Source organism: Corylus avellana, chromosome ca6 (genome assembly GCF_901000735.1).
Source record: "Corylus avellana chromosome ca6, CavTom2PMs-1.0".
Classification (NCBI taxonomy): Eukaryota; Viridiplantae; Streptophyta; class Magnoliopsida; order Fagales; family Betulaceae; genus Corylus; species Corylus avellana.
This window is the reverse complement of record NC_081546.1, coordinates 30,038,356-30,048,476: the sequence shown is the minus strand read 5'-3', so window position 1 is coordinate 30,048,476 and position 10,121 is coordinate 30,038,356.

The window sequence follows — 10,121 nt, the reverse complement described above, 5'->3', positions numbered from 1 at the left end:
TACAGTGTATTACTTGTTAGGTAATTAATTATTGCAATTATATATTGTTGTTGTATTATATTAGCAAATTCTTTTTACATGTTAGCTAATTAATTAATTAATTTCAAACAAGTATTTGTTTTACATATATGTTTTGTTTATGGTGAAAATATTGTTTAATGTATTTACGTGCATGCATGCAAAATTACGTACCCTCATAGTTTGAAATAATTTTTTTGAACATTAATTTTCATTTATATTTAGACCCATATTTTGTGTAGGTTATGCTTTTGCACATTATCATGACAAATAAGAAATGCATATCTATTTTGGTCGTTAATTAATGATTAGATTTTGTAAATTTAGAATACATTCGTAAATAATAGATTGGATTATTGGATTATGTGGATTATTGATTGGATTATGTATTAGATAGTTGATTATGTATTAGATATTTGATATTGTATTGAGTTTTGGATTATGTATCGAAATATGTGGATTAATGGATTGGATTATGTACATGGATTGAATTATTGGATTATGTATATGGATTATTGATTGGATTATATATGTAGATTATTGATTGGAATATTAGAATATTGGATATTAGAAATATTGGAATATTGGAATAGGATTTATTGTATTGAAATATTGTAGTTAAGATATATTGTACGAAATATAAAATATATATATAGAAAGTTTTTGACGTGTCAAACGGGGTCGTCAAAAAATACCGCATAAGTTTTTGACGTGGCAAAACTGACACGTCAAAAAGTTTTTGACGTGCCAGTGTTGGCACGTCAAAAGTTTTTTGATGTGGCAAGACTGCCACGTCAAAAACTTTTTGACGTGTCAGTTTTGCCACGTCAAAAAGTTTTTGACGTGTCAAAACTAACACGTCAAAAAAGTTTTTGACGTGGCAAAATTGACACGTCAAAAAACTTTTGACGTTTCAGTTTTAGCACGTCAAAAATTATCTTTTTGACGTGTCTGTGTTTAAACGTCAAAAACTTTTGACGTGTCACTGTAGACACGTCAAAAATATGGGATTTTTGACACCCACCCTTTTAACCGTTGATAAACGTCAAAAAGCACACGTCAAAAACCCCTGGTCAAAAATTGTCACAATTTTTGTAGTGACAAGAGTGACTTCTAGCATTACTCTCGGCATTAAGTTAGAATGAATAAAAAAGTCAATGATATTGATTTGAATTAAAGATATGGTATTTTCGTATTTATTGTATTTAATATTTTTACTAGATGTGTTAAATTTCTATTGAAGACTGTAAAATGAGATTTTACACCACATTCTGGTAAAAGAGACTCTAACTTTTATTATAAAAACATTTTCAATTTAGTGTGACCATTCATAATTGATAAAATAATTAAAAATTAATCATCCAATTTTTTTTTGAAATAATGAAGGAAAGAAATGGCCATCAATTTCAGGAAATAAATGATGGCAGTACCGGAGACCTAACATGTATGGCCTTTGTACTATGCCATCTTCTCTGTTTCTCTGTTAAATGTGAAGCTCACAGCCACAGGAAATGACAATGATCCCTCACTCAGGATGTGAACCTTATAACAAATTCCCTGGGCTAAACTACGGCGTGCAAAATTAGTATTTGTCATTTCTTTGATTTATAATTAGTTTATTGTGATATCAAAATGAATTTAAAGGTTTTTGAGGTATGCCAAAAAAATAATTTAGCCTCTACAGTCAAATTCCGTTCACTAATTTAACATGTTCCGTTAGTGTGACACTGACTTAAATATGATAAGTATCACAATTTTATTGGCTCTAACGTTTCATGCTATCATAATCTGTTAAGTCAGTAAACGGAATTTAACTATATGGATTATTTATTTTATTTTATTTTTTGGCATACTTCATGAACCTTTGAATTCATTTTGATACCATATGGAGTTAATTGCAAATCAGGTAAACTACTAGGACTTATATTTACATTTTTCCCTAAAATTATTTGGATGGTGCAAAAATAAAATGAATCCGAACAATTAACAATAAGATAAATAAAATGCAATAAATAAATTAAAATAGAGCAAGAAAAAATCTCACAAAGTTATAAAATCACACAATAGCGTTTTCCTTAAAGGTTAATTTCGTGCCTCCCGGAGTGTTTAACTCGATGCGATCGGATCTCTTGACACACAATCTGTAGTGCCCCAGAATTTTCAAAGCTATTTAAATAGATTATTTTGATAATGATGTTATTTTAATATCCATTGTAGCTAAGGATTTTAATTCTTGGAAAATTTATGAGAGTGGTAATTAGAGAATGGTAATTGGTGAAATAATAGGATAGTAAATGGTAGGTATAAGGATGGTAGAATAAGAAGGTAGAATAGTATAGGTAGAATAGTATAGGGTTGGTAGAATAGTATAGGGTTGGTGAAATAGTATAGGGTTGGTGAAATAGTATAGGGTTGGTAAAATAGTAAAATGAAGGTATGATTGTAAATTGAAGGTAGAATAGTATAGGGTTGGTGAAATAGTATAGGGTTGGTGAAATAGTAAAATGAGGGTATAATTGTAAATTGAAGGTAGAATAGTGTTTGATTTTCTCCTATAAATAGAGCTCTTCTCCTTCAGTATTTTCACCACTCATCTCCTCTCCCATCTCTTGCATATATTCTTCCTTCTTCCGCTTTTTACTCGGTCTTTCTTCTTTCTAAGAGTGTTTACTCAGAACAGAGAGAGAAAGGGCGAGACCAAGCGCTACAAGAAAGAAAGAACACAAAAGATAGCGGACTTTAGAAAGTAGTTTCAAAAGATATACTAGTGGTGTTAGTCATATTGGAGCAACTAGATTCTTTCATACCACTTTTAGCTTCAGTCTAGAGGTAAGTAAATTCACTACCCCTTCTAAAATTACTTCATGTCATGCTATTTATTCATTCTTTAGTAAATTGTAAATGATTATTTTATTTACGTATTATGAAGTTATGTTGCATGCATGAAGGATTTCTAAATGAATTATCTAGAAAGTTTCTATTTCTTTAAATGCTTTCTAAGTACAACAAGTTTATATTTGAAAAGGTTTTGAGAAAAGAAAGTTGAGAAATGATGATGATTATAAGAAAGAAAAATAATGATAAACCCTCCTACATGTTGCCCTAAGATGCATCAAAAGAAGTACAAAGAAAAGTACAAGATATGAGATAAATGTTATGAAATGAGGGCACATGTATGGAGGAGAGTATTTTTGGCCCCAAGATAAGTAAAGATGAGAAGAGTTCGGTACCGATACTCGGATGGAGGCGAAACCACTGAAGGAGGCTATGCCAGAAGGTGGTATTCCATCAACATGACCGTTGAGTGCACCAAGAAAAGAGTTAATTGACGGTCGGGCATGGCTGAGGCCACAGTTCAGTGCCATGGTCACAAGGACCCGCAACCCTCGTACACAGGGGTAATAGTGTACATGGGCCATAATATGAGAAAGTGATAATATAATTTCAACAATGATTTACTATGATGATTTTCAATGATGATTTACAATGATGATTTATAATGATGCATTATGATGATGATTTATAAAGATGATTTACAACGATGATCTATTACTAGAGGTAATAGTATGTATATATTACGGGAGATGCAACCGTACATACATATATTATTATGGCTGGATGTATATTTATTTGTGAAAACGATTTTCAAAACTGAGAACAAGGAGTAAAACTATTTATGGTTGTAGATTTTACTTGCTGGGCCCCCTTTGGGCTCATTCAGTTTTATTTCTTGTTTTCAGGTAGAAAGGATGCTGGAATAGGAGGCCGGAATGGGGACGGGAATAATTATTAATTTTCAAAGTCTTTTCATACCAGTGATTATAATAATATGATATTCCGCAACTAAAGTTTAATGTTTTCTAATTTCGCTTGTAATAAAATCTCTTGAATAATATTTTATACATTTTTTGTATCCTTTAAAATCAAGTACTCTGATAGACCTTATAGATATTTGCAAGAACTTTTGTTGTAAAATAAGAAAAGTGGCAAACTCAGCCTTAACGGGCTGGAGATGTTACAAGTGGACTGACCCCGAAACCAATTTCTAGTATTGCTCGATGGAACTTCAAGTACCATTGCCTCGAAGATTGTTTAAGTCCATATAATGACCTTTTTAATTTGTAGACTTTTTCTCCATGTCCTGTGGCCTGAAATCCTTCAGGTTGTTGCATGTAAATTTCTTCTTTTAATTCTCCATTGAGAAAGGCTGTCTTAACATCTAACTGATGTAATTCTAAATCCATTAATGCTACAATGGACATGATAATCCTCACTGAAGTGAATTTTGCCACAGGTGAGTATGTGTCAACAAAGTCTACATCGGGTTGCTGAGTAAACCCTTTAGCCACCAATCTAGCTTTGTACTTATCAAGACTTCCATCAGCTTTGAATTTCTTCCTTAGAACTCATTTGCATCCAATTGCTTTTCTTTGGTTTGGCAATTCCGTGAGTTCCCACACATCATTTTTCTGAATTGATTCAAGCTCTTCTTCCATAGCTTTAATCCATTTTTCAGCATCATGATTACTTACAGCTTCTTTAAAATTTGCTGGATCTTCTTGCAAATTTATATCATCTGTACTTAGCACATAATGATCCTTGAGTGTGGTTGATGGTCGTCTTTATCTTTTACTCCCACTGTTTTGATTATCTATATCCAATTTAGGTGGATCTTTGGATTTTCTCTTGCTCCCACTATTCCGAATGTCTGTATTATGTTCTTTTTCTTTCAAAGTAACTTGTGGTGTTTGACATTCAAAATCTTCTTCTTGTAGAAGTCTTATTTCATCCATGGGAGTAATTTGATTGGTGTTTTCTAGAAATGCACCATCCCTGCTTTCTATTAATCCCTTATTTGGATGGTAAAATCTATATCCACTGCCATTTTCTAGATATCCTATAAATCTGCATTCCCATGTTTTACTTTCTAACTTATCCCTTAAGGGTTTTGGAATAAGTACATGTGCCTTACATCCCCACACTTTGAGGTTGTAAAAATCTGGTTTTATGCCTGTCCAATATTCATAAGGGGTAAGAGGTTTTGATTTGGTTTTGATTCTATTAAGAATATATGCTGTAGTGGATAAAGCCTCACCCCAAAAATGAGTGGATAACTCAGCATATGCCATCATGGATCTTGTCATATCCATTAAAGTTTTATTCCTTCTTTCTGCAATCTCATTTTGTTGAGGCTTATAAGGCATTGTATATAAATGTCTTATTCCACTTTCTCTGTAGAAGGAATCCATGGCTTCATATTCACCTCCCCTATCATTATTCAAGTTTTTAATGGACATTCTCAATTGCTTTTCTACCTCTAATTTATATTCTTTAAATTTTTCAATTGCATCAGATTTATGTTTGATAAGGTAGATATGTTCATATCTTGAACAATCATCTGTAAAGGTAATAAAGTATTCCATTCCTCTATATGTTTTAGTTCTTAAAGGACCATATATGTCAGAATGAATTACTTCTAATAATTCTGATGATTTCCAGTGTTTTGAAAAAGATTTACTAATCATTTTTCCCTTAATACATGATTCACATATATTAAAATCTTCAGAATTAATTCTAGGTAGTAATTCACTCTTACTCATTCTTTTCATTTTATTTTTGTTGATGTGGCCTATCTTAAATGCCATAAGAAAGAACTATCTTTAGACACATATGAATACTGTGAAATGGGATCTTTATTATCAACCTTGAGTAAATACATATTATCTATCTTTACTCCCTTAATAGATATTTTTCCCTTACAAATATAGACCTTACCAGATTTAAACTTAATGCCATATCCTTTGCTATCTAATAGGGGAACAAATATTAAATTTCTTTGGATATTTGGCACATATAGAACATTGTGTAAAACAACAGAAGACCCTTTAACATAAATCTTACATTTTCCTTCGCCTAGCACATCACTGTAAGTATTGTTGCCCATGTACACTCTGTGTTCTCCGACCTTTTTCTCTTTGAAATCTAGGAAGAATTCTCGGTCTCTTGTAATATGTCTAGTTGCTGCCGAGTCTATCCACCAAGAATTTGAAGTCGGTTCTGTCATCATCACTTCAGTAATGGTCATAGCTATTTCTTTCTGTTTCTTGTCACCGTTGTTTTTTGGACAATTTGCCTTGAAATGCCCCATTTTTCCACATTTGTAACATGCTCCTTTGATTTTATTTTTACCTTTCGGCTTACCTTTCCATTTCTTTTTGAACTTTCTTGGCTTGCCTTTGTATGCTGGAGCACGTGAAGTTTGAGTATTGATTTGAGCTATCATGAGGTTGCTGGATTGTCCTTCTCTCCTTCTTCTTTTCATCCTTTCTTCTTCTAAGACAAGCAAAACTGGTAAGGAAATTATGGATATTTCTTTTCCACTATGGGTTAGTGATGTTATCACATGTTCCCAAGATAGAGGAAGATCATTAAGTATTGTGGTTACTTGCATTTTGTCGGATATTGGATGACCGACAGATGCAAGTTCCTTTGCAATGAGTTCCATTTAGTTTACAAAGTCGCTCACATAGTCATCCTCACTCATACATGCACTATTATATTTATCTAATAATAGTTGTATGTGAGTATCAGACCTAGGGCCATACTTTTCCTCTAATGCTTCCATTATTTCCTTAGCAGTCTCGTATCCTTCAAAGAGTGGGATGATATTATCTTTCATGCTATGGAGGAGAGTGGCCTTTGCCATTAGGTCATCTTCCATCCATTTTTCATTTTTCTTGACAGCATTATCATTTTTCTCATCTTCTACTTCAGGTCTTTTTGATGTGAGAGTGTGTAAAGTTCTCTCATGCGTCAGTACATAAGAGATATGTCGTTTTCACATTCTAAAATTGATTCCATTAAGGCTTTCGACCTTTGAGGAATCTATACCGCTTTTAATAGCCATTTTATAATGTGGATACGATAAACTTAATATAAATACTAATATTTGTTTACTAAAACTGTAATGTATCAGATATTACATACATACACACCAACAAAAAAATTTAAAATGTATTTCTAAGTTATTACAAACCAACAAATAAAAATAGATAAGTTTATTTATTTTTATTTTTGAGATCAGTCGTCTCTAGGATAGGTCAGCCTTGCCTGATAATCATTCATGCAAGCTCTGTAATACGGACGGTTTGGAACTACCGGTATGAACTGGTCACCTCTTGGTGGAAGTGTGTATCGATTATTGCCCATTGGCCACAAATCCCTTGGACTTTGCTAAACTTTCCTTACGATCCTCAAAGGACGTGGACCCTTCAAGCGTCTATCACTTGAAATCTCGGATTGAGCCAAATCTGGTACAGTGAACTCCACTTCCTTATGCTTTGTAGGTGACAGCCTACACGGACAAAAAAACCTCCGATTAGATTGCCTCTGACCTTGATGAGAAGACTCACCCCTTTCCCAATTATATTTTTGGGAATTATAATTTGAAAACCCTGCAATACTCTTGCCCCTCAAATTAGCTTTCCAATGCTCTTGAAATGAGTTAAATCGGGGCTGTATTGAGTGAGAATGGGTCAAAAAACTACCTTGGGGTCGAAAATAGTGAAATTTGTGGTACTATTGAGCAGAACCGGGTCGGATCCAACCGGAATTGGGCGGGGCGGGTCTTTGGGTGCTCCGTGCGCCTGTCACGCGCTGCACATGCCTGGCGCGTGGCGGGTTGAACACGCGGGCTGGATCGGCGTTCCGGGTCGGATCGGGTCTCCGTGTCGGATCGGGGCTCCGTGTAGCAATTCGAGTCTCGGGTCGGTTCTGACCCGATTGTACTGGGCTGAAAATGGGCTTGACCTGATTGGGCTTGGGCTTGGGCTCTCAGTACGGATTTTCGGGCCGTATGCTTCCACTTGGGCCCGGTTCGGGTCACTTCTTGGGTCGGGTTTCGAAAATCCGAAACGGTGTCGTTTTTGGATTTATCCAAAACGACGTCGTGTCGTTTTTTACACGCCTGCTCAAGAGTTCAAATTTTGGTGTTGTTTCGGTGTGAAACGACGTCGTCCCGAATGGGACTGTAGACATTATCTGCTGAGAACGAAATGGCGTCGTTCCTTTGAAGGGGAACGACGTCGTTTGGAGAAGATGGGGCGCACCCCTCTGGAGACGCCGAAATGGCGTCGTTCCGAGGGGCTGTAATGCGCGCCCCTGGGTCAGACGCCTGAACGGCGTCGTTCCAGTTAAATGGAACGGCGCCGTTTGGGATACCTGACGCAGGGGTGTTCTTTCCCCTTTCACTGTTGATCAAAACGGTGCAGTTTTGATCAACAATGGTTTCTTCTCCAGAAAGACTCCAGAAACAGCGATTTTTAGCAAAAAAAATTCCAGAATTATTTTTTAAAAAATCAGAATTATTTTTTACATCAATCCTAGAATTATTTTCTTCCCAAGAATTATTCCCTTCCCAAGAAGAATCAGAAATCGCACCTTTGGTTGGGGATGATTCACCAACAACGTCAAAATCGGGAGGAGGAGAATTTTGGCTTTGAAGATCCACCGAAGGAGATGCATCAAACGGAGTTGCAAAGAATTCCTTCCAGTATTTTTGTTCCAGTAAATAGCATTTCTTCAAAGTTTCAAAATCTCTCGTAAATTTTGATCCACCAACAATAACTTTAAGAAGTTCTTCATGTGGGTTTGAGATTATCAAATGTAGATTGTAAAATGCCACAGAAGATGCCAATCCTAGACTTTGTCTGTTGATGGTTTGCAGAATTTTCCTCATGTACTCTCTATTTTCTTCATCAGAATCTGGTTTTCTTCTTTGTCTTCCATAACCTTAACGCTTTGATACCATTGTAGAAATAAAATAAATGTATGATCTTAATTGTAGGAATTTCCCGTTAGGGTGGATATCCAATGGAGGACAAAAGCAACGTGATAATGAGAGAATGAATTTTGACGTACATTCTTCTCATTATCAAACTCTATTTATAGAGTTAGAATATGACTCTTCATCAAGAGTCACAACTTGTCACTCTATCATAACCTCCATGGAAGGTTGTGATTGGCTATGGGAATGACCACACTAGTTATGGTGTGATCACCCTTTAAACCATCATTTTTGCACACGCTATATTACACACAACTCGCGCGCTTGCGAGTAATTATAATTTACACATCATAAATAAAATTAAATAAGCCCCCAAAGTAATATTTTAATGAAAGGGAAGATGCTGAAAGTGATTTTAAAGTGTATATAAAAAGCAATAACTAAAGTAAATATTTGTATTTTTTTAATTAAGTATTTTAACTATTATTATTGTTGAAACTTGAAAACCCTCTTAAAAGAGGGCAGGGCGGTGGTTGAGTAAACAATCTAAATATGCATGTCAGTGATGTCACGAGCTATTTATGCAATTTTTTGAAACACAATTGCCAATAGGAGAGTAATTGGTGTGCTCTGTAAAGCTGTTTGATGTTCGAATTTCCCTTGATTTTCAAACAATGGACTTGCCACTTTGTCAATATACAGCCCCCTATGCAATGAATTTATTGGCATGTTTTGCACTTCCGTTAAATCTTTTGAGTTAATGGATAACGCCTAAGGGTTGGAGGTTGGAGGCTTGGAGGGATAGTAGACTCCACACATTGTTGCCATTCACCTGGCTTGCACTACCCATGTACGTTTACTTCACGAGTGATTACTGACCTACAACCACTTTGGGGAAATGCATCAAACACTTGGTGCCCATAATAACAAAAATCCATCTTTGTTGACCACTTTCAGTTCGGTGCCATCACTTTGACTGAGTTTTCGGAACAAGTACCATTTCATTTATAAAATAAAACATAAGGCAAACTCCATAAATCCCCATGAACTTCCACCCGTTTTGACATATTCTTTCTGAATTTTTAAAACTCTCATTTAGGTCCCCTGAACTTTGGTTTTCTCTCACTTTAAACCCTTTTAACGTTAAAGTCAAACAATTTGACTTTTTATACCCATTTTACCCTCTCCCAAAACTACGTCATTTTGTGTCCTAAAACTACAACACATACTCGGCCCAAAACGACATCGTTTTAGGCATTAATTTTTTTTTTTTTTTTTAAAAGAAAAGCAAAATTAATAAATAAATAATAATAATAAA